Here is a 25746-nt window from a genome sequence, read left to right as displayed (position 1 = left end):
GGTCCTGGAGATGCCTCCTCCTGCCCACCCCCCACCCCTTCCTTCTTCACTTGCAGCTTTCACAAATAAAGCCGCAGCTACATAATGAACAACAAAGAGTGATGGGTTTGGGCGCAATCAAGTGGTGTACGTTATTTGTTCCTTATTCTGGGATGGCTCTAGTCTGACGGCCGCAAAGCTTTAAGCCCAGGCGCTGACGCTGAGAGCTCAGTGTATCTCAGCCTCCCCAGGCAGAAGCCTGTGAGGTTGGGGAGCGGCGGCAGCGTCAATTTCCGTTTTCAGGAGATGGGAACTGTGGGCTACAAGTAGGATTGCAGATCAGATCCATAAGACCTCTTTCTTCATCATGCTAGGTGGGTAGTCGTCCGGAGTAGGGGTGGGAGAGGGTTATCTGGCATTCGGTACATTTTTGCCTCGCTTTGGGGTTTCTTGAGCATTTGCTCCTTTCCTCCATCTCTCACTGGCAACTGTTTCCCGTGCAGTATTCCTGGAGGATGCTAGAAAGGAGATGCCTTGAAAGCTACTCTTCTATCTCAAACGGAGGTATATTAAATTGGAAATACGTGCATGAAAGGTTTTTCAAAGGATTATGTGGAAGACTCTTTTTGGAAAGCAGTTTATGGTTTCTTGAGATTAATTAGGGGTAGTTGTTTGAAGGAAGTATATTTCTTTTGAAATTTATATGGAAAAATGACATGGGAATAAAGGTGAAACGGAAACACACATAAAAGTTCTGCTTTTTAAAAAAAATATGCATCATTGTTGAAAGGTTTCTAGGAGGGCGATCTATAAACACAGCCTTCGCCTTTCACATCTGGCATTGCTAAAGACAATGGTGAGATTGCTTTATTAATAATGAGCACTAGATGGGCATGGATGAACTTAGGTTTATCTACATTTAGATGAGCCAGAAGTCTGTCATAGAGAATGAGGGGCTTTGATTCATTTATATTGGGAGTAACATTAAGAACCTGATTTTTAAAAATAACTTAGTTAGACAAAGTAAATTAGAATTCAAAACATATGAATGTATTTTTATTTGGGTGGTACTGAACTAATTGATGAATAAAATAATGATTTAAGATATATTTGAATATTTCTTAATAAGATTGTGTGTGTTTTGTTTTTTAAATTGCTAGCTGGGAGTTTGTTTTTCATTTCTTAAAATGTTTTACTTAGGCACCTCTGTTTATGTGTCAGATTGCTTCACTTGTGTATTTCTCCAATGAGTTTATACCTGCATGGATTTGGTTACATCTACTGTATGTATATACAGGTGTTCTTTTTTAAAACGTTAAATAAAAATTCTAGCATAAATTGTGTAGTGGTCATAGAGGCACTAAGATAAACATGGATGCCAGTAATTCAAACCAGCATTCACATTCTTGGATACCACATTTTCATTGAAAAAATAATGCAGAGTTGTTAAGAAATTGCTGCTAAGATATCTAATATAGATTAATAACTCCAGGATTAATAATGAAGTAATGTGTGTTTCTCTTTTCAGTAAAGATTCCATATAGTTAAGGGAGAAAATGTAATCCTTCAGGTGATGTTCTTGCATAATGGTTTCCTGTGTAGTATTTAAGAGCGCTGATTTTCATTCACATCTGTTTTGAAATTTTGAAGAGGTTTTTAATTCATGAACTTTCCTATTGCTCTTTATGAAATTTTTATGCTGCTCCTGACATAGAATTATAGGCTCCTCCTTCTCTGAGAGACAGCCAATCATCATTTCATTGACTTAAAATATAAATAAAAGATCCCTTTTATCATGTGTTTCCCCACATCTCAGAGGATTTCTTCCTTAAACCTATGATGGTTTTTCTTTGTGATAGCAGGGGTGCAGTCATCAGAAAGACCAAAAAAAAAAAAAAAATTTTTTTTTTTTTTTTTTGCATCCAAAAGCATTTATTGGTTGAAAAAGAGTACTGTATTTGAATAGTATTTTCAAGTAGACTGAGAATCATTCTAGGATTCTGAGGTTTGAAGGTTCATGGCTGACTTTGCTTCACTGAGAGCGATTCATTCCTGGTGTTGCAGTTACCCATTGCTGCAGGTAATTAGGCATCATTACTACTGCAAAAAGGGAAAGACAGAAGGGGAGAGGACAGGCTGGGGCTAATTAACTCCTTGTGTTTAATGAGAGAAAGGGAGACTGATAGCAACTGGGAGGTCGGACTAGAACAGAGCAGACACATCATGCAGGCTTAATTGAAACAGGACTGTCTTTCATTGTAAAAGAAGCTTGGTCCTACCTCTTGTTTTTCCAAAAGAGCAGATGTATTTATAGCTTTGCAAATACTTTCCCTGTGAAGCCTCAAGGTAACTGATGATAAAATCAAGCAAGTGACAACTGACTTAAAAATGTAGAATATTGGAGAAGATAAACATGCCCTTTACTGTTTGTACTGGCCATGCCTAAAACTGAGGGGACATATCTGTCTCTGTTTAGATTACTGTGTGGCTGAGCAGATACTGTTTGGTCACCAAGCAACAACATCCTGCGACTCAGCCATTTTAGATCTGGAGTGAGACTGTGTGTGCGCGCACATGTGCGCGTATACACACACACGTGTGCTTTGCTGAGCATGGGAGCTCAGTTCTTTTCCATACTACCACTGTTACTTTTCTATGTTCTTTCCTTAAAGGTGTCAGAAATTTAGAAGTATGAAATTATGGTAACTTCAAACAGTTCTAAAAAAGACAGGAAATGCTTGACATTGATTCAGAAACAATGTTTAATCAGTGACAGTTGATAATTATCCTCACTATGGTTACTCTGTTTTACATCTCTGATAGTTCTAGTTTGTTTTCAGAAGCTTTACATTCTGATTGACACTTTGTTTTCTGGCAACAATTAGTTAAAACATCACACTTTAAAATGTAACCACATTTTACTGCTTCATATTAGGAAAGGTAAACTTAGAAAAGAATCAGGAATTTCATTACATTTCATTAGTAATATTATTCATGCATTATTGTTTATTTTATAAAAGTCCACTGCATTCTATAAGTCATTAGGAAATTCCATAAACTCACATTTCTATTTGTCTTTCAGTCTTAACCAAACAAGGTAATGAATATCCAAACTATAAAATCAAATAATATGAACAATGCTTTTCTTTCCCTGTATTTGTAGGAACAGACATTTCAGCCTTTTTTTTTTAAGCATTTACATGTATTTTTTCCCTTTATTTAGTATTTTTCCCTTTATTTATTCCATGAGGAAACATAAAATGAATTTTTTATCCAGAAAAGAAAATATATTATTTCTAGTTATGTGATTTAAAAATGATAATTTATTCAGTTATCAATCAGTAGCCTCAGATTTCATATTTTCTCACTGTGTATACTACTAATTGATTATTGTACAGTGATTAGAATGAATATTCATGGACTGGTTCAAAAGCAGTTACTGTTTTTTAGTTCTCTGACTGTAGTTTTGGTTATTTTTTTCAATACCACATCAGAGTGAATAAAATAATACATAAGGAGTCTGTGTACATTTACACTTGGTCTAAGTCCAAGAGCCTTGGACTAAGGCTCACATCATATATGTTGGGCCTTGATGTGTAATTTGCTATAGAAATTCTAGAAAACAAAGCTGAGGGATATGCCAGCTATGCGTAATGATACTTTGTATCTCTTACAAGTCAAAACAGTAGTCACTGAGACAACCAAATTTTGCTTATGTCTTAATACTTCCACAGTGGGAATTGCTATTGATGACTGATGCATTTTTTCCCCTTCATTTAAGTATTTTGGGACACACGATACCATATATCTTTGTGGGGTTAAAGAGATCCCAAGTATGAGTCTCAGCATCGTGGTTTATAAGCTGACTGCAGTGGCATTGAGAGTTGTTGGGAGGAATCAGTCATCCATGGCAAGTCCAAGTCCCTAGCACAGCACCTCCTTTGGGTTCTCAGGGAATAGTGGGTGCCTTTACTAGAGGCCAGGCTTCCCTGGTGACTCAGACGGTAAAGCGTCTGCCTGCAATGCGGGAGACCTGGGTTCAATCCCTGGGTTGGGAAGATCCTCTAGAGAAGGAAATGGAAACCTACTCCAGTACTCTTGCTTGGAAAATTCTCTGGATGGAGGAGCCTAGTAGGTATAGTCCAGGGGTCACAAAGAGTCGGACACAACTGAGCGACTTCACTTTCCTTTCCTTTTACTAGAGGCCAGTTGGCCATGAGGATTAAGAGACAAAGGGCTTGTCGAGTTAACACCCCTGAATTTTAGAAGGCAATCAGACCCTCTTAGTACAAGAGGACTAGTTGTTCAGTCACAAATTTGTGTCTGACTCTTTGTGACCCCATGGACCCCCTGTGAGGCTCCTCTGTCCACGGGATTTTCCAGGCAAGAGTGCTGGAGTGGGTTGTCATTTCCTTCTCCAGGGAACCTTCCTGACCCAGGAATCAAATCCACATCCCCTATATTACAGGCAGATTCTTTACCACTGAGTAACCTTGGGAGCCCATATGAGGACTATCCCACATTTATTTCCAAAGATACCAGTCCTTAACTTTTCTGTTTTCTCTTCTTAGTTGTGTTACTCGTGACTATGGTGAAGGTGAGGGATAAGACCCAACACATATGTATTCCTCCTAGAGACCTTCTGAACAACTATTCTGAGATTCTACTTGTCAAGATTTTAACTCTGGACTTTCTGTATATGATAGAGGAAAGACGAGGAAGGAAATACAGGGATGTGGCAGCAGAATTTCCAAAAGTTTCAATTTCCACGTCAAGATCATAAAGACCTCTCACTAATAGCTGTTGTATTTGCCAAGATTTTTTATATCTCACTAGGAAAGAGTAAAGTGAATCCAGTGTGTTTTAGCTTGTGTTCCTTTTCATAGTCTTAGGATGGCAATGTAAACTTCCTGGACAGCATGGATGGCAGGAAACGTGGTATAGTGGGCAGGGTAAGGATTTTAGAGCAAGATTTAAATCCTGGATTTGACAGTTACTGGAGTTGCGAGTTCAGTTCAGTCGCTCAGTCATGTCCAGCTCTTTGCGACCCCATGAACCTCAGCACGCCAGGCCTCCCTGTCCATCACCAACTCCCAGAGTTTACCCAAATCCATGTCCATTGAGTCAGTGATGGCATCCAGCCATCTCATCCTCTGGCGTCCCCTTCTCCTCCTGCCCCCAATCCCTCCCAGCATCAGAGTCTTTTCCAATGAGTCAACTCTTCGCATGAGGTGGCCAAAATACTGGAGTTTCAGCTTTAGCATCATTCCTTCCAAAGAAATCCCAGGGCTGATCTCCTTCAGAATGGACTGGTTGGATCTCGTTGCAGTCCAAGGGACTCTCAAGAGTCTTCTCCAACACCACAGTTCAAAAGCATCAATTCTTCGGTGCTCAGCTTTCTTTATAGGCCAACTTTCACATCCGTACATGACCACTGGGAAAACCATAGCCTTGCCTAGACGGACCTTTGTTGATAAAGCAATGTCTCTGCTTTTTAACAGAAAGTTTCTTATTTAAAGACACAGTTTCCTCTTTGCTTCTCTTTGAGAATTTCTCTTTGAGGATTTCCTAATTTGCATCCAAAACTTTGCCTAGTTTTAGTTTTGGATGAGAATTAATAATCATACTTCATAAGCATATAGTATATAAGGCATATGCTTGGCACGTAATAGATGCTACAAAAATAGAAGCTAATCTAAGTATTAACAAGTCAAGAACACCATGATATAATTTTAATTATATATTATGAACTCAATCACAGTGTGAGTTAAAATATGAGATACATATATACATTAATGATTATACATTATTATAATGTTATATAATATATATGTTAACATTATAACATTATATAATATAACATTAATGTAGTATATTGCATCTTTTTTCTTACTTCACTTTTAGAAAATAAAAATGACTTTGTTTTCTTAAAAGTGATACATTCTCATTACTCAAAAGTCTAAATGAAAAGGAAAAAATTGCCAAAAATTCATACTAGGTCTCTTGCCTAGATATAACCATTAACTAATTATGAGTATCATTACAGACATCCATCTAAACAAGTATTCCAAAAGAAGATTAGAGATAATGGTTGATAGTCATACTGTATATGGAGAAGCAGAAGTGATTTTCTAAAAACTGGGATGACAATTATATGCTAATTTAAGAAGAATAAAATATATTACCAAAATGTCACAAAAATACACAAAATTCAAAAATTTTCTAATAGGTTAAGGCTTATTCATAGACGTGTTTATTCCTAAAATTGACAGAAAATATTAAAAAAAAAACAATGGTGAATTATATTTATTTATTCAACTACAATTTCAGTTTTATACCATATTATTGACTTTCTCTAGTGGTAGATAAAGAACAAATCTTTTTTAATTTCTCACCTTCTTGTTACTGATATCCCTGTTTATAATACATTACATTTATTCTAATTGTTATATATTTTGTTGTATTATCTAAATTATTGCTTTTATTGTCAAGGTTCTTTATGTTATAGTATGTAATTTGCTTCTTACAATTATTATCCCTTTATTATGTTTAAATGTATATCATCCATTCTTTTACCTGGTTTTCTTTATGTCTAAATTATCTGACTTGATCCATCAGTTGATTAGTGGTAATTCCTGATCATCATTTTTTCCCCTAAAGAAGGGCTCCTATTTTCTATTCTTTGGGGTTTATATGCAATTGAAAAATATTTGTCCTTTTCCTTTGTGCCTAAAGGGCAACTTAGCTAGGTATAATTTCTTTGTTTTCACTCTTTCCACTAGAACATTGTAGATAATTGTATTAGTGCTATTAAAATTCAACAGCAAACTTGTTTTTTTCCAAATTTCATGGATTTATTTACTTAGGTATCCTTAAAATTAAATAATTTGACTAAGATACATTTTGAATTCCTTTTATTACTCTCTCTTTCTCTTGAGTAGTGGTACCCCCATCCATAGCTTCAGTCGTGTGTCTATTTTGAGGACTTAATATGCTTCTGCTGAAGTTCAGATCTTTGCTTTGGGTTTTCCACTAGTTGTTTTCCATCAAGATATTCCAAAGCACTTAAAATTAAACAAATTAAAAATTTTTTCTTTTCTCCATTCCCCATACTAGGTCCTCCAAGCTAACCTCTTCAAAAAAATAAAATTTTTTTTTCTTTAAAATTTTTCCTTCTCCATGAGTGGCAATACAATTTGCTCACCTTTCCAAGCCAAAAGTCTGTGTGATATGATTGTTTCTTTCCCCCTTTCTTCTCTCCTTATGGTCAGTACTTCATAGAATACTGTTGATTCTATCAACTTAATATTTCTTGAACCAACTGACCATATTCTTATTACATCATACCATGAGGTATATCTATTGCTTGATAATTTGTTTTATTTTTTTTTTTTGCAAAATTTGTTTTGACAGAAGGGAGGGCATCATGTGTAATACATCTTTGGCAGTAATTAATGGGATAAATGAAAATCACTTCCCAGCCCCATAACACAATGGAATCTTCTTATTTAAACACCACACACCAACTAGTTATAACCAGATGTGGGGACTGTTTTTTAAATTTTATTTATTTAAATTACGGTTAAAAAAACATAACATATACTTTTCCATCTTAAACATATGTAAGTATGTGGTACAATAGTATTAAGCATATATACTTTGCTGTACAAGATATCTCTAGAATGTTTTCATCTTGCAAAACTGAAACTCTGTAACTAATAAAGAACTCCCTCTTTACCCTTCCCTCCAGCCCCTGGAAACCACCATTCTACTTTCTGATTCTGTAAATATGACTACATTTGATACCTCATATAATTGCATGCATGCTTGCCCTGTCATGTCTGACTCTTTGCTACTCCATGGACTGTAGCCTGCCAGACTCCTGTCATTGGGTTCTCCCAGGAGTGAGTTGCCACTTCCTTCTCCAGGGGATCTTCCCAACCTAAGGATTAAACTGGAACCTTCTGCATTACTGACTCAATGGGCACAAGGTTGAGTAAACTCCAGGAGCTGGTGATGGATAGGGAGGCCTGGCGTGCTACAGTCCATGAGGTCACAAAGAGTCGGACGTGACTGAGCAACTGAACTGAACTTCTGCATTGCAGGCAGAGTCTTTACCTTTCGAGCCACTGGGGAAGCCCCCCTCCTCCCACAGTATAAGTGGAATTACACAGTGTTTATCTTTTGTGATTGATTATCTCACTTAGTGTAATACCCTTAAAATTCATTCATGTTAAATTGTGTCACAGAATTTCCTTACTTTTAATGGCTGAATAATATGCTATTTTATGTATTTACCATATTTTGTTTATTCACTTGTCAATGAGCATTTGAATTGCTTCCACCTTTGGGCTTCCCTGATATCTCAGTTGGTAAAGAATCCACCGGAGAAGGCAATGGCACCCCACTCCAGTACTCTTGCCTGGAAAATCCCATGGATGGAGAAGCCTGGTAGGCTGCAGTCCATGAGGTCGCTAAGAGTCGGACACGACTAAACGACTTCCCTTTCACTTTTCACTTTCATGCGTTGGAGAAGGAAATGGCAACCCACTCCAATATTCTTGCCTGGAGAATCCCAGGGACGGGAGAGCCTTGGTGGGCTGCTGTCTATGGGGTCGCACAGAGTCGGACACGACTGAAGTGACTTAGCAACAAATTCCTGGGTCGGGAAGATCCGCAGGAAAAGGGATAATCTGCCCACTCCAGTATTCTTGGGCTTCCCTTGTTGCTCATCTGGGAAAGAATCTGTCTGCAATGGGGGAGACCTGGGTTCAATCACTGGGTTGGGGAGATCCCCTGGAAAAGGGAAAGGCTACCCACTCTAGTATTTTGGTCTGGAGAATTTCATGGACTGTATAGTCCATGGGGTGGCAAAGACTCAACATGCCTGAGCAACTTTCACTTTCACTTTTGGCTGTTAGAAATAGTGCTGCTATGAAGGGTGTCCCTTCAAAACTCTGCTTTCGATTCTTTTGGATGTAGACCCACAAGTGGGATTGCTGGATCACATGGTAGTTCTATTTTTAATTTTTTGAGGAACTTCCATACTGTTTTCCTTAGCAGTTATACCATTTGTAGTCCCATCAGAAGCAGGAAAAGATGGGCTTTTTTTCTTAAGGCTGTGAAACTGGTGACTTTACTTGTCATTTAGAGTTCTTTAATGAGTACATTGCTTCTTTAGGCAATAGAAAGTTTTGAATGTAACACAATTAATAAAAATGCCTTGCATATATCAACTTATTAATATATATTGGTTAAGGATTGAGATAATAACTTTAAACAAAATGTCCCCTTTAACAGTCACAATAATCCTATCAGATGAACATTTTTCATTACATACTTGATAAAATTGTGGTTTAAATTAAGATAACTTTCTAAAGTCACATAGCTTCTAAGTGTTAGAGTTGGGACAAGAAACTGTTTCAGTTGGATTCCAAAGTCCTTGCTTTGGTTTCCAAACTCTTAATGTACTCTAGTGATTAAAACAAATTGAATATTCCCCCAACATGTGTGTTTTTATAAATTACATATAGTTCTGTATCAATACTTAATACATAGCACATATTCAAAAATGTAACTATATAGGACTGTTAGTTCAATTTAACTGCTTACTTGTGTCCGACTCTTTACGATCCCATGGACTGCAGCATGCCAGGCTTCCCTGTCCATGACCAACTATTATTAAATGTATACAAACATAAATTTTAATGTTTTTATTCATCTCAGTAGGTCATCTCATGCATTTCCTGGGGTGTGCACATACCAATTTGGAGACAGTTACTTTAATCCATAGGATAATATTGTATGTGTGTGTTTGGTCACTTAGTTGTGTCCAACTCTTTGTGACCCCTGGACTGTAGCCTGCCAGGCCTCTTTGCCCATGGGATTCTCTGGCAAAAATACTGGAGTGGGTTGCCATTTCCTTCTCCAGGGGATCTTCCGACCCAGGAATCAAAGCCGGGTCTCCTGCATTGCAGGCAGATGATTTACTGACTGAGCTATTGTTGAAGGCAGAAACTATTGTTGAAGCCTAATATTACCTCACAGTAAATCATTTTAGTTAAGACCTTACACTTCAGCTAAAATATCGCCTTCTCTCTTACAGGGGAGTGCCTCTGTACTTAACACAATATTAACAATAATTTCTTAGCCATAAAAATCCATGACATCCATAAAACCATTGTTCTCTTTTGGTATTATTTTGGTGGAGGTGAGATTTTATTTCATCAAACGCAAGTTGAGATGGTACATAGTCAAGAATAGCTGAAGTGCAGGGTACAGGGGAAGATGAAGTTGGAAAAGTGGGTGGGGGCAAAATTATGGGAAGCCCCTACTGCCATGTTGCAAAATTTGACCTTCCTTCTATAGGGAATGCCAGCTACCAGAAGTGTTTGAGCAAAGATGTTATGATTTAGGTCTTATGGGTAGGGACTTGAGATCTCTCCTTGGTTTATGCTGGTTATAAATCAAATGAATAAAGAATAAAAGTCGAATAGTTCCTTTTGCCTCAATATTTGTTTGAAATATAGTTATAAATATTACACAGATACTGAAATCAAATTGTTAAGCAGTAAATCAATATAATTCAATAGCTTGATATTGTGTAATTGAATCATGCTGTACAAACGTCAGACTTTATTAATCCAATACAGTGTTAAAAATAGGATTGTTTGAAATGTAAGAAAATGAATTTAAAGACACTTAAAAGGACACGACTTAATGACCCAACAACAAGGCATCCCTAAACAACGCAGTTTAGTTGTTCCTGGTTTTAAAATTTCTACAAAAGAATGATACTCTACATACTCTTGTGTGTCTTGTACTTTTATTGGATATTGTTGTGAGATTCACCCATTTTGTTGTATGTAGTATGTAGCATTCTTTAGAATGAATGTATCAAAATTTCATTCATCCTCCTGATGATACATTTGACTATTTGACTTCTAACTTGTTTAATGTATTATGAATGTTTGACAAAGAGTGGCAAGAATTTAAATCTATAAAAAGTAAAACAAAAATTTTGGAAAGAAAAAGGAGTATGGATGAAATCATCTTGTAATAAAATGTTTTTTTCCTTCTGTTTTTAGAGTTGAGAAATAATTTTTGACCTATTATTACTACATCCACAGCTACAAAGATTTACCAGAGAAATTGTTCTAAAACCCATGGGAAATTTCTATATATTAATAGAATACTTATTCAAGCCACAAACCTTTTCAAAGTAATGTTTCAAATATTGCTTAGAACATGGAGTTTATACTTTAAGGCAGTATTCTAAATCTTATTCCAAGTTGTTTATTCCTCAAACTTGTTTAATTTTAAATCCTTGTGCCTGTCTCTGTCACTATGATTCTACAATCTTTGTGTACTGTGATAGGCAGGATTCTAAGATGACTCCGAAATGACCCTCACATGTGTTTAATTCCCTTACCTTTGAGTGTGAGTGGAAAGTGTGCATATGATCTCTGATTCCTATGGCTATATTATATGGAACAGGAAAGGGGGCTCTTTTAGGTGGGTCTGACTTAATCACATTAACCTTTTAAAAGCAGAGGGTTTTTATAGCAGAAATAGCAGGGAGAGAATCTCAAAACCTGAGTTGGATTCATTGTAAGGGAGATTCTCTGTTGCTGAGATGGAGGGGGCCATGTGGTTAGGAGCTGAGAGCATGCTTTGCCAACAGCTAGCAAAACAATGGGGACCTAGGTCCTACAACCACAAGGAATAAATTCTGACCAAAGGAAGCCTTTCTCAGTTGGGCTTCCAACAAAGAATGTAGCTGTCTTCCACCTTGATTTCAGCTTTATAAGAACCTGAGCAGAAGACCCATTAAAATATGCTGGACTTTGGAACCATAGAAACTGTGAGATAGTATAAGTTTGTGAAGCTTTAAGCCACCCAATTTGTGATTATACAGTGAGAGAAAATAATACATAGTTTTTTGGCCTAAATTTTTCAAAAAGCATTTGCTCAATTAAAACAACTTTCTAAAAAGCATATTTGACTAATTGTGGTTTAAGATGTAGCTGGGAATAATTTAAATGGCATTCTACTAATGCCTAATGTGTTGCCATTTTAATTGTTTTTGATGAGATGGTCCATAATTTAGTAAAATATACAATTCCTAACAGCTCATTTGAGATAGTTATTGATCACATTAGATATATTTGTGTGTGTATATATATATATATTTATTACTATGTACTATTTTGATTTTTCAGTTTTTAATTAAAATATTTTATTTCATTATATTCCATCTATCTTTTTTATAGAATATAAAGTGACTTACTGTTTTATGGTTTTCAGGGAGGATGGAGATTGAGGAGTTGCATGTATTAAAATAAAACATTATACACATCATTATATTAATGTATGTTTAAGTATTTTTGACTGCATAGTGACAAATAACAATATGCAGCAATATCATTTAGTAGCACTAACCATACTATAACTTTATTTTTTAATAATTATTTTATTATTATACATTTTAAATGAGACCTTAATATTTGGGGAATTAGCATATAGAAAATAACAATAACAGGTATATCTTCTTCTGTTAAGATATTAACAAGAATTGGAATCATTTTCCTCTCTCTGTTGAGAAGAGAAAATCTTTATTTTGATTATTTTCCCTTTCTATCTGAGGTTTATTCAAGAGACTCTTATGTCCCACTCTTCCTAATTTTAATCAAGTGTTCATTTGTGCTAGTTATTCTCAGAGTTACAGATTTTTCAAGTGTTTGGCACTGTTAGAAAACTGGAAGGTTGTGAAGGAAACTCAATATAAGTTCAGGAAGTTGGAAGCTTCATTTTGGTCATACAAAGGAGTAGCTTGTCTGACAGAGAAAGGGTGTTTTTGTTGCTAGTTCTTCCTTTTTTAAAGTTATGTGTTTTCAGAAAATATTATTTGAATATTTGGGTCTCATCATTATGTATAAAGATAGTAGTCATTGAGATAAGGTTGGCCAATATTTTTTAAGTTATCTTTTTTTTTTTATTTTGGTGAGGTGCCAGGGTGAAGGGGTGCAGAGACAACACTTATAGGTGGACCCGACTGCAGTTGCCAGATGGCTAGAGGGCTTTAGGGGTTTAATCTAGGAACATGGGGCAAAGATAAGTGGCACATATGAGGATCTAATGTCTAGTTTGGTCATAATAACACTATGCTCTAACCAATTGACCTAATTAGATGGGATTTTCAAGACTAGATGCTATTTTGATTGAAAGTATAATAAAAAATCTCTTAATAGAGCTTCACTAACTAGTGAATTAATCAAAAGTCTCTTCCCAGAGTGTGGATTGTTCATTCAAAATAGTCTACACTGTAGTAACCTGTACCTTGTACACATAAAATTGAGTTGTGTATATATTACTGGTTGCATTTTCCCACATCTTTTATGTGAGTTTCAATTATTATCATGATTATAACATTTAAATATTTCATAACTGATGAACTGAATGCATGAACTTAAATTCAATGCTTTATAAAGGCTCAAAATACATGTGGATTGCTAAAATGTACAATTAGAAAAAAATAGGGAAAAAAGAAGAAAACAGGTTTCTGCACAGCCTAGATTACAAGTAATAACTTACTTTAACTGAAACTAGAAGTCACAGACAATGCATTGTCCAGGGCATTATTCACACTTGGAATGTCAATCAGTAGACCCACACTTAAAGAAGACATCTTTGTCTTATCACAAGTTTAGCAAATAATTATGTGTTAGCATATATTAAATAAATGAAAATGTGATATTGACATTTACATGTAATGTATTCACTGTCTTCCAACTTTAAATTTTTTGTTAACTGAATAGGTTTAAGGATAACAAGAGCTTTATGCACTACTATAGATAATAATAATAAGTGGTATTTGGCCAGCCATGGAAAAAATGAGTTAAAGATACACATACTGGCAGTGCTGATAAAATATGCTGTTATTATGGTGAAGAACTTAGTGTTTCTTGATGGTTGTTTCCATTCAGGTGAGCCAGATGTCATAACTTGATCATGTGGGTTTATCAGGCCCTCTTTAAACCCATATTTAACAAGCCACCTTTTGATTATTTGGTTTCTTACATAAATTGACCAAAGAGAGAATGCACTGGTCAAACTGTTGCCAACATTGGGAATATTTGAGTTATATTTTTCAGTATAAGTTAAGTGATTTTAGGTTTTATACTATAATATCTCCTGAGTTTTTGGTGGAGTTCAGAAAGTCTACGTGTAACCAATTATGTTTGTATATACACTGATGAGATCTCCAAAAGAACACTAGCAAGCTGATGAGATGGGAAGGGGAACATGGCTATCAGGGAGGCAAAGGTGGGGTCCATCACCTGACTCGTTTCGAGTTCCCCCTTCTAGGCAGTCATTCGTAGTTTCCAGTTCCCTTGACATCCTTGTTGTTCTCTTCTAATTATTTTCTAAAATATGGTACCTGGCATACTTTATATAGAAGGTTATAATCATAGTTTGCCTATAACTTTGAATTGTGCTTTTTTCATTTAAAATCATTATTAAGATGTACTCAATAGTCTTCATAATTATTTTATGGCTTTATAAATACCTAATCAAGTGTTCGGAGAAGGCAATGGCACCCCACTCCAGTACTCTTGCCTGGAAAATCGGGGTCGCTAAGAGTTGGACATGACTAAGCGACTTCACTTTCACTTTTCACTTTCATGCATTGGAGAAGGAAATGGCAACCCACTCCAGTGTTCTTGTCTGGAGAATCCCAGGGACGGGGGAGCCTGTTGGGCTGCTGTCTCTGGGGTCACACAGAGTCAGACACAACTGAAGTGACTTAGCAGCAGCAGCAGCAGCAATCAAATGTTTCTACCACAACTCTTCTTTTTTAAATTTTTATTTGATTTTACTCTTTTGCCCATTTTGTTTTATTTTTTATTGAAGTATGGTTGATTTACAATGCTGCATTTCTAGTGTAAAACAAAGCAGCAAATATACATATATAACTACATAGATATTTTCCTTTTCAGAGTCTTTTCCATTATATTTTATTACAAGATATTAAATGTAGTTCCCATCCTTGTTGTTACCATAACTGTCCCATAATTTTCTTACTATTTCCATGTGATTTATCATTTAATTGTGTTTTTTTTTTTTTTGCTTTAAGTTTATTTTCCCACTTAATTATGATACTTAGCTATCCTTTTCAAAAATACGTGTGTGTGTGTGTGTGTGTTTGTATCTTGGAATTGATTTTTTTGGCCCTCAATGAGGAACTTTACTTGAATCTTCTTAGGATCCAAGAACTTCGTAAATCTTATTCCTGTCTTCTAGCTCAGGATATGTCCTGTTTTAGTGTGCTTACCCATTACTCGAGTATCTTGTTAGAATGGAGATTCTGGGTCAGGCCAGGGCTCATGATTCTTTGTTTCTAAAAAAAGCTACATGTGAGTTGCCAGTGCTGGTCAAAAAGGCGAATCTCTTTCATTATGAATCATTACGGATGATCTCTTTTTTTTTTTTTAATTTTATTTTATTTTTAAACTTAACATAACTGTATTAGATTTGCCAAATATCAAAATGAATCCGCCACAGGTATACATGTGTTCCCCATCCTGAACCCTCCTCCCTCCTCCCTCCCCATTCCATCCCTCTGGGTCGTCCCAGTGCACCAGCCCCAAGTATCCAGTATCATGCATCGAACCTGGACTGGCAACTCATTTCATACATGATATTTTACATGTTTCAATGCCATTCTCCCAAATCTTCCCACCCTCTCCCTCTCCCACAGAGTCCATAAGACTGTTCTATACATCAGTGTCTGTTTTGCTGTCTCGTACACAGTGTTATTGTTACCATCTTTCTAAATTCCATATATATATGCGTTAGTATACTGTATTGGTGTTTTTCTTTCTGGCTTACTTCACTCTGTATAATAGGCTCCAGTTTCATCCACCTCATTAGAACTGATTCAAATGTATTCTTTTTAATGGCTGAATAATACTCCATTGTGTATATGTACCACAGCTTTCTTATCCATTCATCTGCTGATGGACATCTAGGTTGCTTCCATGTCCTGGCTATTATAAACAGTGCTGCGATGAACATTGGGGTACACGTGTCTCTTTCCCTTCTGGTTTTCTCAGTGTGTATGCCCAGCAGTGGGATTGCTGGATCATAAGGCAGGTCTATTTCCAGTTTTTTAAGGAATCTCCACACTGTTCTCCATAGTGGCTGTACTAGTTTGCATTCCCACCAACAGTGGAAGAGGGTTCCCTTTTCTCCACACCCTCTCTAGCATTTATTACTTGTAGACTTTTGGATCGCAGCCATTCTGACTGGTGTGAAATGGTACCTCATAGTGGTTTTGATTTGCATTTCTCTGATAATGAGTGATGTTGAGCATCTTTTCATGTGTTTGTTAGCCATCTGTATGTCTTCTTTGGAGAAATGTCTATTTAGTTCTTTGGCCCATTTTTTGATTGGGTCATTTATTTTTCTGGAGTTGAGCTGTAGGAGTTGCTTGTATATTCTCGAGATTAGTTGTTTGTCAGTTGCTTCATTTGCTATTATCTTCTCCCATTCTGAAGGCTGTCTTTTCACCTTGCTAATAGTTTCCTTTGATGTGCAGAAGCTTTTAAGGTTAATTAGGTCCCATTTGTTTATTTTTGCTTTTATTTCCAATATTCTGGGAGGTGGGTCATAGAGGATCCTGCTGTGATGTATGTCAGAGAGTGTTTTGCCTATGTTCTCCTCTAGGAGTTTTATAGTTTCTGGTCTTACGTTTAGATCTTTAATCCATTTTGAGTTTATTTTTGTGTATGGTGTTAGAAAGTGTTCTAGTTTCATTCTTTTACACGTGGTTGACCAGAGTTCCCAGCACCACTTGTTAAAGAGATTGTCTTTAATCCATTGTATATTCTTGCCTCCTTTGTCAAAGATAAGGTGTCCATATGTGCGTGGATTTATCTCTGGGCTTTCTATTTTGTTCCATTGATCTATATTTCTGTCTTTGTGCCAGTACCATACTGTCTTGATAACTGTGGCTTTGTAGTAGAGCCTGAAGTCGGGTAGGTTGATTCCTCCAGTTCCATTCTTCTTTCTCAAGATCGCTTTGGCTATTCGAGGTTTTTTGTTTTTCCATACAAATTGTGAAATTATTTGTTCTAGCTCTGTGAAGAATGCTGTTGGTAGCTTGATAGGGATTGCATTGAATCTATAGATTGCTTTGGGTAGTATACTCATTTTCACTACATTGATTCTTCCAATCCATGAACATGGTATATTTCTCCATCTGTTAGTGTCCTCTTTGATTTCTTTCACTAGTGTTTTATAGTTTTCTATATATAGGTCTTTAGATTCTTTAGGTAGATATATTCCTAAGTATTTTATTCTTTCTGTTGCAATGGTGAATGGAATTGTTTCCTTAATTTCTCTTTCTGTTTTCTCATTATTAGTGTATAGGAATGCAAGTGATTTCTGTGTGTTGATTTTATATCCTGCAACTTTACTATAGTCTCTTTCATGAAAAACTCTAGTGAGAATATAAAACACAACCACCCGAGCGCTCTGAAAAACAATAAAAGGCAGAATGCAGATGGAAATGGACTAGACGCAAAACAGTATGTGGGGTGAGTTTCTCTCCGCTTTTCCCATTCTTTAATCTCCCAGATTTAACTGAAAGCTAGTCTCAGTCATGGAGCTGCACTCCTGCTATATATGGTGGCCGTGCTGGCAGAGAGGAACCTGAAACTCTTAGTGAGTAACCTTTCTTGTTGGCCAGAGGAACAGTGTGGAAAGGGCCCCGGTGGTCCGAGTGTGTGTGAAATTCCACTACGACCTTCTCTCTCTCATTTTCCTGATACATGTGTCCTGAAGATGGCTCCAGTCTCATGAATTTATGCAAAGTGCAGAAGGATGAAATGTTGAGAGGCACTGATATTTTCAGGCTAGAGGAATCAGAAATAAAGGGATGTTGGAAATAAGAGTGAGGAAAATACCAGAGAGGACATCTCCTAAATCTTCGTGTGAACTGAGTTCTTTGTGAAGCTGTGAATGTGAAGCACATATGCAAAGTGCCATGACCAAATCTTTGAGAAGTGAAGTGTGATATAAGCTGCAGTACAAGTCCCAGGTTAATCTCCATGCTACCCGTATGCAGATTAGACCCAAAGGAACAGGAAAATTTGAAAACTGATAATGGAATCACTGGTGAGAAGGCAAGCAAAGCTCATGGTCTGAGTCTAATAGAATTTAGTGCATGATATAAATATACAACACTTTCCAGAAGATTTTAGTAGGATCCAGAACCTCACAGCATAATCAAAATTTTCAGGATACAGCCTGAAGTAAGATAATTTTATATGCAAAGTTGCATATAAAAATGATGAAAATTGGACATGTTTTAAGAGGAAAAAAATCAACAGATGCCAACTCTGAGTTGAGTCAGATGTTGAAGTTAAGAACTTTCAGCTATTATAACCAATGCTCTATGCAGAAAATGCAAATACTTTTGAAATTAATGGAAAAATAGATACTCTAGGCAGAGGAAGAGTAACTTTAGTTCTTTTAAAAAGAATAAAATGTGAAGATTTGAACTAAAAAATTTAATAAGTGATAAAAATTTACTGGGTGGGCTCAAGAATAGAATGCAGATAGCAGATGAAGGAGTCAATGAGTTTAAAGATAGATTAATAGAAATTATCCTATCTGAAAAACAGGGTAGAAGAAGATTACAATATAAACAAAAAACTAAATTTTTCTTTTTGCCACTGAAATCATAGAAAAGAAAGAAATTGTTATAGAAGAAAAATATTTGGAAAATAATGACTAAAAGTTTCCCAGATTTGGTGACAAACCAAGATGCATGGTAAAACCCAAACAAGCTAAAATTTTAAAATGTTATAAAACATGTAATGAACCTGCTGGAACAAAACAATCTTGAAAGCAGCCAGAGGTAAACAACACACGATAATTCAGATGACCACAGAGTTCTCCTCAGAAACAATGGAGGACCCTAACAATAGTCCTTTTTTTCTTTTCTTTTTTTTTTAAATGTTGAAAGAATTGTATATTCATTGAAAAATACCCTTTCAATAAAGAAGATGATATAAAGACATTATCTGGTGAAGAAAAACTATGAATTATTTTCCACTGGACATGCTCTAAAATTAATGCCAAAGGAAGTTCTTCAGGAATGTTCTTCAGAGGAATGGTGTGTGTGTGTGTGTGTGTGTGTGTGTGTGTGTGTGTGTGACTCAGTTGTGTTCAAGTCTTTGTGACCCCATGGACTGTAGCCCACCAGCCTCCCCTGTTGGTGGAATTCTCCAGGCAAGAATACTAGAGTGGGTTGCCATTCTTTTCTCCAGGGTATCTTCCCAACCCTGGGATCGAACCCTGGTCTCTTGCATTGCAGGCCGATTCTTTACTGCCTGAGCTACCAGGAAAGCCCAAAGAGAAATGGTACTAGAAGGAAATTCGGAACTTTACTAAAGGAAGAGAAATAGAAACTATAAATAAACTATTTTTCATCTTCTGTATTCTTTAATATATATATGACTCTTGAAAGAAAAAATTATAGCACTGTCTGGTGGGGTTTTAAAGTTTATGTAGCTGTGATAAGAATATATAGTTTACAAAGGATATTTTCTAACTGAAAGGATTAAGATATCAAATAAGAGAAAGTTACCTGGTGATTCCCCTAGTATTCAAAGATTCAACAACATACTTTTAAGTAACCTATAGGTGAAAGAAGAAATCCCAAAGAAAATTAGACAATATTTCAAACAGAATGAAAATGATAGTGTAGCATATCAGAATTTTCAGGGCGCACCTAAAGGGAGATTTTGAGGAAAATTTATGATGGTGAGTGTTTATGTTACAAAAGATGAAAGGTCACAAATCAGTAATCTCAGCTTCCACCTAAGGAAACCTGGTGAAAGCAGAATCTACATTTTAGTTAATTCCTGGTGAACTCAGTAAGTCAAAAGTATCCCTTAGCCTGGGATTCTAAGGACTGAGGGTGGTTCACATAGTGTCCCAGACAGAGTGGAGGGTACTGGGCTTTGGTTACTGCTGATGGCACTGGTATCTGCTCAGATGTATTGGGTTGTCCATAATCTCTTATAGGAAAGCCTGAATGAACTTTCTGGCCAATCCATTTCCCCATTCAGTTCGATTCTATCATGTAGACTGCTAATGCGGTACACCTGGTTTGTTAATACAGGGCTTATACAAATACGGGACTCTCAGGTATCTTGTTGTCTTTCTTGATATCATGGGTTGAGTTCACCTACTCTCCTGTGGGTGCTTGTATGACTGTCTCACACTGATGCTCATTGCCATTCAGCTGTCTCCATTCTGTTGCCCACAAACTATGTCAGATGCAGAAAAAATTAGAAAATAAGCCACCCACCTGTTGTTGTTGTTTTTCAGCCACTGAGTTGTGTCCAACTCTTTGCAACCCTGTGGACTGCAGCATGCCAGGTTCCTGTGTCCTTCACTATCTCCCAGAGTTTGCTCAAATTCACGTCCATTCAGTCACTGATGCCATCTAACCATTTCGTCCTCTGCCACCCTTTTCTCCTTTTGCCATCAGTCTTTCCCAGCATCAGGGTCTTTTCCAATGAGTTGACTCTTTGCATCAGGTAGCCAAAATATTAGAGCTTCAGCTTCAATCCTTTCAATGAATATTCAGGGTTAGGATTGACTGGTTTTATCTCCTTCTGTCCAAGGGACTCTCACGATTCTTTTCCAGCATCAGTTTGAAAGCATCAATTCTTCACCAGTCAGCCTTCTTTATGGTTCAACTCTCACATCCTTTCATGACTGCTGGAAAAACCATAACTTTGACTGTATGGATCTTTGCTGGCAAAGTAATGTCTTTGCTTTTTGGTATTCTGTCTAAGTATGTCATAGCTTTCCTTCCAAGGAGCAAGCAACGTTTAATTTCACAGCTGCAGTCACCGTCCACAGTGATTTTAGAGCCCAAGAAAAGAAAATCTGCAACTGTTTCCATTTTTTCCCCTGGATGCTGTGATCTTGGTTTTTTGAATGTTAAGTTTCAAGCCAGCTTTTTCACTAGCTTCTTTCACCTTCATCAAGAGGCTCTTTAGTTCCTCTTCACTTTCTGCCATTCGAGTTGTATCATCTGCATATCCGAGGTTGTTGATATTTCTCCAATTTGGGATTGTTGATTCCAGTTTGGGATTCATCCTGCCTGGCATTAATCATGATATATTCTGCATATTTGGGGTTGCAGGAATTCCCAAAGCTATCTGGGTTTAGCTCCTCAGAACTCTTTTTTAAATTAAAACTTTAGGGAGGCATAGACTGCAGGACTTCTTCTCAGGAACTCATGGATATGCAGGTACATTTTCTTCTGTTTGTCTGCACCCACTGAGAATTGTTATCTCACAGGAAGTGTGAAAACTGTTTATTACTTCCTCAACATTTATTCAGGTCTGTTTCTTATGGCATAATCATTATGTGATGGGTCCTCAGGCTTTAGGTTTCTGAAGATCCAAAGCTCAGAATCTTGCAAATCCAAGTAAACTTTTGAAACTTAAAATCCAAGACTTGAACATTTGAATATTTTTAAACAATGTGTGTTCATCACAACTTTCCTTAGGGCAGTGTATGTATATAACCCGCACAACTCGGTTTGGGGAGAGGACCAGGATACACATAGAAAGACAAATGAAAGAAATCAGCTCATACTTCAAAAGTTCTCCTGACATCTATGAAGTAAGGAGAGTAAATGACAGTTATTTCACATGGTTATTGTGACGATTCAATGAGGCAATACATGTGATTCCTGTGGCAGTTTCTGACAACAAAGAATTTAAGTATTCCTCTCCTTTTTGTCATTGTCATCTCCTCCTTTTCCCAATAAATGCAGAAGTATCATCTATGTTGAGGGAGCATATAAAGACATCTTAAGAGTTTATTAATTATGTGAAACAATTCAGGATATGCTTGAAGAGGAACTGATGGCTCCAGAATAGAATACATATGGCCAAGGGAAGGATAGTGACTCAGCTTCTTTGTCTTACCTATTATCCAGGATAGATTTTTGACCTCAGTACGTTTAAAAAGTCTCCTAATGTTAACCATGGCTTCCCTGGTGGTTCAGTGGTAAATAATCCACCTGCCAATGTAGGAAACAAGGATTCAATTCTGGGGTCCGGAAGATCCCTTGGAGAAGGAAATGGATACCCACTCTGGTATTCTTGCCCAGGAAATGTCACTGATAGAGGAGCCTGGTGGGCTACAGTCCACAGAGTTGCAAAGAGTCAGACATACAACTTAATGACTAAGTATGAGTGTGAGCTTGTTAATCAAATGATTACTTTGCAATATAGTACATATATTTAAAATTATGAAAATCAAAACAGGGGAAGGAGAGAGTGGGATGAATTGACAGAGTGACATTAGAGGGATGGAATGGGGAGGGAGGAGGGAGGAGGGTTCAGGATGGGGAACACATGTATACCTGTGGCGGATTCATTTTGATATTTGGCAAATCTAATACAGTTATGTAAAGTTTAAAAATAAAATAAAATTAAAAAAAAAAAAAAAGAAAGATATACATTACTGTATGTAAAACAGATAGCCAGCAGCAATTTGTTGTATGACACAAAGCTCAGCCTGGTGCTCTGTGACAACATAGAGGGGTAGGATGGGGTGGAGTGCTGGGAGGGAGGTTCAAGAGGGAGGGAACATATGTAAACCTATGGCTGATTCATGTTGTATGGCAGAATCCATAACATTGTAAAGCAATTATTCTCCAATTAAAAATAAAAATTAGAAGAAGGCCAGGTATCAGGGAACCAGAGAATACTGAAATGAAAAGGAATGATGCAACAAATATTATAAAGAATTTTATTATAAAGATTGCTGCAGGGACCATTGAATTAAAAATGCTTAGTACAAATTATAAGAACTAATCATTGGCTGAGATTGTTTGTGATAAAGTGTACAGATTTTCCTCTTGTTGCAGAGATCCTGGGAGAAAGATCATGTATCCTACTGTGGAGTACTAAGGTGTTCAGTTCAGTTCAGTCGCTCAGTCGTGTCCAACTCTTTGTGACCCCATCAATTGCAGCACACCAGGCCTCCCTGTCCATCACCAACTCCCGGAGTTCACTCACACTCACGTCCATTGAGTCAGTGATGCCATCCAGCCATCTCATTCTCTGTCGTCCCCTTCTCCTCCTGCCCCCAATCCCTCCCAGAATCAGAGTCTTTTCCAATGAGTCAACTCTTCACATGAGGTGGCCAAAGTACTGGAGTTTCAGCTTTAGCATCATTCCTTCCAAAGAAATCCCAGGGCTGATCTTTCAGTCCAAGTGACTCTCAAGAGTCTTCTCCAACACCACAGTTCAAAAGCATCAATTCTTCGGTGCTTAGCTTTCTTCACAGTCCATCTCTCACATCCATACATGACCACAGGAAAAACCATAGCCTTGACTAGACAGACCTTTGTTGGCAAAGTAATGTCTTTGCTTTTCAATATGCTGTCTAGGTTGGTCATAACTTTTCTTCCAAGGAGTAAGCGTCTTTTAATTTCATGGCTGCAGTCACCATCTGTAGTGATTTTGGAGACCAAAAAAATAAAGTCTGATACTGTTTCCCCATCTGTTTGCCATGAAGTGATGGGACCAGATGCCATGATCTTCATTTTCTGAATGTTGAGCTTTAAGCCAACTTTTTCACTCTCCTCTTTCACTCTCATCAAGAGGCTTTTGAGTTCCTCTTCACTTTCTGCCATAAGGGTGGTGTCATCTGCATATCTGAGGTTATTGATATTTCTCCCGGCAATCTTGATTCCAATTTGTGCTTCTTCCAGCCCAGCGTTTCTCATGATGTACTCTGCATAGAAGTTAAATAAGCAGGCCTTGACAATATCCAGCCTTGATGTACTCCTTTTCCTATTTGGAACCAGTCTGTTGTTCCATGTCCAGTTCTAACTGTTGCTTCCTGACCTGCATATAGGTTTCTCAAGAGGCAGGTCAGGTGGTCTGGTATTCCCATCTCTTTCAGAATTTTCCACAGTTTCTTGTGATCCACACAGTCAAAGGCTTTGGCATAATCAACGAAGCAGAAATAGGTGTTTTTCTGGAACTCTCTTGCTTTTTCGATGATCCAGCGGATGTTGGCAATTTGATCTCTGGTTCCTCTGCCTTTTCTAAAACCAGCTTGAACATCAGGAAGTTCACGGTTCATGTATTCCTGAAGCCTGGCTTGGAGAATTTTGAGCATTACTTTACTAGCGTGTGACATGAGTACAATTGTGTGGTAGTTTGAGCATTCTTTGTCATTGCCTTTCTTTGGAACTGGAATGAAAACTGTTCTTTTCCAGTCCTGTGGCCACTGCTGAGTTTTCCAAATTTGCTGGCATATTGAGTGCAGCACTTTCACAGCATCATCTTTCAGGATTTGAAAGAGCTCAACTGGAATTCCATCACCTCCACTAGCTTTGTTCATAGTGATGCTTTCTAAGGCCCACTTGACTTCACATTCCAGGATGTCTGGCTCTAGGTGAGTGATCATACCATCATGATAAGGTGTTAGATATGTGCATATGAAGTACTAGCGTGTTCAGTTCAGTTTAGTCGCTCAGTCGTGTCCGACTCTTTGGATCTCATGGACTGCTGCATGCCAGGCTTCCCTGTCCATCACCAAATCCTGGGGCTTGCTCAAAGTCATGTCTATTGAGTCAGTGTTAGATATGTGTATATGGAGTAATACAGTGTTATATATGTGTATATGGAGTAACAGGGTGTTATTATGTTATATATTGTGTGTACAGATTTAGGTTTTGTTGAAAGCTATTTTACTTTTCAAACAAATAGGATTTTCATGAGTCAGAACTGTAGAGCAAGCAGAAGGTAACCAGGGGAGATATATCCTGTCTATGCTGCCTTATTAGCACTTGTCACATTGTGTTTTGTTTTGTTTTTCCAAATAAGCAGAAGTTTAATTTTTATCTCATTCAAAAAAAAGGGGGCCAAAGGTAAATAGTCAAAGGATGATATGGTGAAGTCCTGATGTCATAAGGTATCAAGGCTCCTATTTGCCATTTTTAATATTACTTTCATCTCACTTACTGAAGCAGTTCTAGTTCTGGTAGACATAATGCTTTCCAGGCAGAAAATTGTGTGTGTGTGAGAGAAAGAGAAACAGAGAGAGCAAAAGATACAGACTCTTCCAGCTCTCTAATCTCCCTTTTTTTGAAATGAAATTTTTATTGAGATAATGGTAGATTCACTGTACCCATTTCTTACTAATTACAACACTTTTATCACAACCAGAATTCTGTTGATACACTCCACTAATCTTCGATTTCCCCTGTTTTATTTGCTGTGTGTGTGTGTCTGCGTGTGTTAAATTCCTCACAGTTTCATTGTGTCTGGGTTTGTGTATCCACTACACAAACATACTGAACAGTTCCAACAACATAAGGATCCCTCAATCTACCCTTTTATAACCATATTCATCTCTCTGCTGACCCATTCAGTCCTCCATGACCTCCTAACCCTAACCTTTGGCAATCACTGATTTATACTAAATTTCTAAAAACTTGCAATTTCAAAATGAAACCATACGTACAACATACTTTTGAAGATAGGCTTTCCCCCCGCCCCTACTCAGTATCACTCCCTGGAGACACATCCAAATTCTTGTATGAATCAATAATTTGTTTTTTGTTTTTGAGTAGTACTCTCGGATATGGATGTACCACTATTTGTTTAATCTTTAATCTGTTGAAGGATATCTGATGTAATTTCAGTTTGA

At 37.1% G+C, this 25746-nt stretch overlaps 1 protein-coding gene across 8 annotated transcripts in view; it reads left to right on the top strand.

Annotated features, from left to right (window-relative positions):
* Positions 1-25746, top strand: part of NOL4 (nucleolar protein 4) — a 563001-nt gene that overhangs the window by 94662 nt on the left and 442593 nt on the right. The window contains exon 1 of one of the 8 annotated variants that reach the window (XM_006066105.4): positions 143-353. The exons of the other annotated variants lie outside the window; for them this stretch is intronic. The gene's annotated coding sequence lies outside the window, so the exon portion shown is untranslated. Of the gene's footprint in view, positions 1-142; positions 354-25746 lie in introns of those variants that run through there. 8 annotated transcript variants of the gene reach the window in all.

Source organism: Bubalus bubalis, chromosome 22, assembly GCF_019923935.1.
Source record: "Bubalus bubalis isolate 160015118507 breed Murrah chromosome 22, NDDB_SH_1, whole genome shotgun sequence".
Taxonomy (NCBI): domain Eukaryota; kingdom Metazoa; phylum Chordata; class Mammalia; order Artiodactyla; family Bovidae; genus Bubalus; species Bubalus bubalis.
This window is presented reverse-complemented; position numbering and strand designations above follow the sequence as displayed.